Source organism: Palaemon carinicauda, chromosome 32 (genome assembly GCF_036898095.1).
Source record: "Palaemon carinicauda isolate YSFRI2023 chromosome 32, ASM3689809v2, whole genome shotgun sequence".
Lineage (NCBI taxonomy): Eukaryota > Metazoa > Arthropoda > Malacostraca > Decapoda > Palaemonidae > Palaemon > Palaemon carinicauda.
In genome coordinates this window covers 83330856-83335855 of record NC_090756.1, presented here as the reverse complement: position 1 = coordinate 83335855, position 5000 = coordinate 83330856, and positions in this window count along the sequence as shown.

Genomic DNA, 5000 nt, shown 5'->3' with positions numbered 1-5000 from the left:
GTGTGTGTGTATCTATACATACATACATACATACATATATATATATATATATATATATATATATATATATATATATATATATATATATATATATATATATATATATATGTGTGTGTGTGTGTGTGTGTGTGTGTGTGTGTGTGTGTGTGTGTGTATACATATTATCAGATGCTAACGTAATTTTTCAGTTTTTAGTCAACCTTGTGATTTTGTTAACAATTAATATTAAGGCATTTAGTATATAAGTATTTATTTTCAAGGAAATTTGTATCGTATATATTAAAAGTTTTAGTGTGGTGATTTTGCGCCTCCTCCCCGCTCGTTAAAGTTTTGGAATTACCCTTTTAACACTCGTTATCTTTTTTGTTTACGTTTTGGGTATGTGACCGGAGACCTCGGTGAGGGAGGTGATGAGAGACAGAGCGAGTGTTTGAGAGCTCAGTTTGGGTTTTCTACAGAGACTATACCCTTTTGACCTGCAGCTTTCGCACCTAGAACATTTTATGAACGCATTTGGACGTAGTTTGAGTGCTGTCCTTCGCATGTACGCTTCTGGCCACCTTTGGTGTTGCGTCCTGCTTGCATTGCAGGTGATTTGTGCCACCTGCGGCCTTATCTTGCTGCCACCTCAGTGGAAGATTTTTCCTGAGGTGCTAGGAGCATTTGCTTTGCAGGACGTCTTTGAATTTACTGCAGCTGCGGGGGCCTTGATGCCCGTCAGGAGTCTAGTAGGGAGAAAGATCCCAGGTAAGCGTTCTTATTTTGTTTGGCCGTGCAGGATCTCTCGACTCCTCCTTCCTGTCGCTTCTGTGTTCCCCTGTTAACTGAGTTCGGGAATCATTGGAATCACGTCCTACTGTGAGGCAAGTCATTTGCTATTCTGGGATCATGGACTCCCTTTTTGAGTGTGAGGAGATATTTTTCTTTTTTTGTTATTCAATTTTTTTTTTTTTATGTAGATACATTCTATAATGAACTGTTGAGACAGTCAGATTTTGTTGCCACTTTTTTATTTGTTTCGTTATAATTATAAATTCTTGTGATGTTAACAGCCTCGTGGTTTTTATATTATTGTCTATATATTAAGTTTAGATTATAAACATAGGTAGGAGATTAAGTGTTTTCTCCCTGTTACTCATCGCCTTCCTTCACAACCTCTTTAGTTATAGGTATTGGTTATTTTATTCATTTTGATCTGTCCATTTATATTGTATATTTTGACGTATTTACATTCATGTGTTTCTCTCTATTATCTCTGTTTAGGGCTTAATTTTCTTTTTAGTAGTTAGGAATCCCAAGGGATTATTTAAGGACTAGAGTTTGTCCTTGGCAGTCACAAGGTTGACTTTAAATATTTTTTTTGTTTGTTAATAAATATTGTTGAGTTTTCCTGAGTGTTTTCGTCTCCATTGACCATCTTTTGCTAGATACTATGTAACAACACTGAGATTACATCCTTTAGTGCAGACAAACCTGCACCACGGCCCAACAAGGGTCGTAATAATTGGCGACCGTGACAGGATAGATATACTCAGGGGTATCTGGTATTTTGGTTTGTGGAACGATATTTGGGTAATCTTTTCAATATCTATTTTGTAGTATTGCCTTTCTCTCTGAGTTATTAATTTTTGGAAAAAATGGAAGAGTTTAACTTCGACCCGGCTGAATTTTTGGGGTCTGCGGACTGGCTGAAGTACTTGCCTGTTTTAAATAAGAAACAGTTAGTTAGAAAGATATATTGGAGGCTGTGAAGGGTAAGATTGCCCAAGGTCTATAGAATACGAGGTCTCCTCATCAATGGTCCAAAAATTGACATTTCTGCGCAGGTGGATTTCGTGACGTCACGACCTCCAAACGGACGGGGGCTACCTACAGTTAAACAAAGTAAACCGGTAAGGGAATTGTCTTGGTTGTCGATCTGATTCTTAAAAGTGGTTGTTTAAATTTTAATAACAATATTCAATCAACAACATCCCAATAACTGTGATGTGTTTGGATGCTTCTCAACCAGGACAAAAAATTCAGATCCTATATTTCATTCATTTCCAAAGGACAGTGAAACTAGGAAAAAATGGGTTCACCTCTGCAAACGTGGAGATCACATAAATGTTGTGAATGCCCTGATATGTAGCCGGCGCTTTGAAGCGGGTATCTATGAAAGGAATTTGATGTACGAATTATTAGACAAACAGATTAAATCGAGAAGGATTAGAGTACTTCTTTGGTTGCATACGTCAGATGGGTGCATGTTATCAGCATCCCTCTCCTGTTGCATTTAAACACCGGCTTAGAGCCCATCTATTAGGAAAGGAAGCAACTCTCTTAGGTTCCAAATCTAACATTCAAAGTTGTGAAGGTGTGAATGCAACTTCAAACGAATGTGCTCATTTTCTTTCCAAAGAGAATACAGTAATTGAAAATGAAGAAAGTTATATTCAGAAAGAATTAAGCTTGTCTGCTATGTTCTTTTCCTTGCAAGAAAATGAGTTTGAAAATTGCATTGATGCTAATCTGGAATATGAGGAAGGTTTATTAAATGCCATTGAAGAAGGAGGATAACAATATGTGGGAGGGTTTATAGCTTGGAAGTTTCCTCAGTATGAATTTTTAGGCAATAGGGCAACTAAAGGGGCTAATACATGGATTGGTGCTGTAAGTAGGGATGACAAAAAACTGATGAAACAAAACGAAGAATTTTTTGAAAATCTAAAAACAATGGAAAAAATTTTTGTTTGTTTTCATGGCGAGAAATCTTTGAAATAAGGACGAATGGTAATAACTTCATTAGCTGAAATGATATACGAGCATATTTCATTAGGAAGTTATTAGGTATTTTTTACGTTGTCGTACTTTTTTAGGATTCGAATTCTGAATAGAAACATTAGTTCCTCTCGGAAAGCTGTAAGTAAAATATTGAAGTTGGTTTTTTAATTATTCACTTGTAAGACGAAAGATTTGAGACGAGCATAACCATGTTTATCATGGAAGTGGTAAAAATGTGAAAATTAAGGTTTTTATATATCATTCCTTTATTCTTGTAAATAAATGTAATTAGATCAATTTTTTATGCACAAAATATAGAACTGTTTCCACTGTGAGTAATTTTATTTTCCTAAGATAATAAAGTGGATCCTAATTTTTTATCAATTACAAATAAATTAACAAAAAAATCCTATATTTGTATGAATGTTGTCAAGGGAGACTCGGTCGCATTGGCTACGCTATCGTCAAGGATTATCCCTCCCAAACCCCCATATCCTCACTAATCTGCGCGCGAGAAGACCTAGTATTCTATAGACCTTGAGATTACCCAGGATATAGCTGAGGCCGAACATTTGGTGAGTGAAAGTGAAGTAAATAGTGATGGTGAAGGTAGTATTAATGATGATTTGGAAGAGGATAGGTGAGCGTGAGAGCTGGTTTGACTTTGTTCGAGGATCCTCTTCGTATAGGTATTATTTATTTAGGTCCCTCGAATGTACCTAAGGCTAATGTTTCACATAATCCATTTTTGCCCCCCCTTAATTCTTTGCCAGTCAAACCCCTGGCTTCTGTTCATACTTCTGGTGAATCTAAAGAGGAGGTAGAATATAAGTTAATTTGTAAAACGAATTGAATTAAGGAAAATAGAATTTGAGGAGAACGAGCGGGTGAGGCGTCACGAGTTAGAGATGGTGAAGTTGAATATAGAGAAGGCTAGGTTACAGGGGGCCAATTTGGTCAGTTCCCCTAAAGTTATGTTCCAGTAAAGGTTTAATTTAGGTGCAGTACTAAAATTGGTGCCAGTCTTTGATGAGAACAATGTCCCTGAATTTTTCAAAGCCTTTGAGCGTTTTGCCACCCGGTTGTCTTGGTCCTCCGAAATGTGGACTTTTAATACAATGTAGGCTGGTGGGAAAGGCTATCCGGGTGTACAATGCCTTGGAGGAGGGAATTACCAGGGACTATCATAAGGTCAAAGCGCTGGTATTAAAAGCCTATGATTTGGTTCCCGAGGCCTATCGCCTAAAATTCAGGAATTATAATAAACATCCTGCACAATCTTTTGTTGATTTCGCTCGGGTCAAGGAAGAATAATTTGACGACTGGCTGAAGAGCCGACAAGTGGTGTCTTTTGCTGCGTTGCGGGAATAGTTGCTCCTTGAAGAGTTCAAAAAGTCGTGTAGCAAAGAGTTGAGGGTCCATCTTGAGGAGGTCAAAGCTATAAAGTTGAGTAGTGCCGCTCAGTTGGCAGATGAATATGTGTTGACCCATCGCTCTGGCAATAGTAACTTTTGGTACAGAGTTTTAAATGATCCCTCTTCCCGTGCCCACAGTAATGGAAGGAGAGGAGAACCACCTTCGATGAATCCTAATATTCCTAAGAATAATAATGATAATTCCTTTTCAGATGGTAGAAATATTGGTAGAGTCTCAGGAGGGTCTCCTCCCCTAGTGTCTTTGTTAACAGAGGTACATCTAATTATGGCTATAATCTAAGGTATAATAATAATAATGGTAACAGAGGTACTGGACGTAGAGTAACCTGTTTTTGGTGTGACAAGCCAGGTCATTTCCAGAACCAGTGCAATGCCCGTAGACGATATCTTGAGAGAAACGGCCAAAATGTAGTTTCGTTAATTTCTGACAGGTCTAGTTCTTGTCTTAATCAAGTGGAAAAATCTATAGTTAGCAGTAGGGTAGATAATACTAGTAGTGACACTTCTAAGAAAAAAACAATTGTGACTCAATTTTGACAAATATGTGTGGCCAGGTAAAAATTTTCTTGGGTCTAGGATTATGAAAATAAAGTTCTTGAGGGACACTGGTTCAGCTCGGTCTCTTGTGTTGAGGGATACCTTAAAAGGTTGTGAAGAGTATGCAGGGAATTATGTCGTTCTGGGATGGTTCCCGAACACTGTTGTTTCTGCTCGATTGGTGGATGTTAGGTTGTCTTTTCCTAGATGTGATAAGGTTACCGAGTTGGCCGTTGTTGATAGTCTCCCCATTCCTGGGATTGA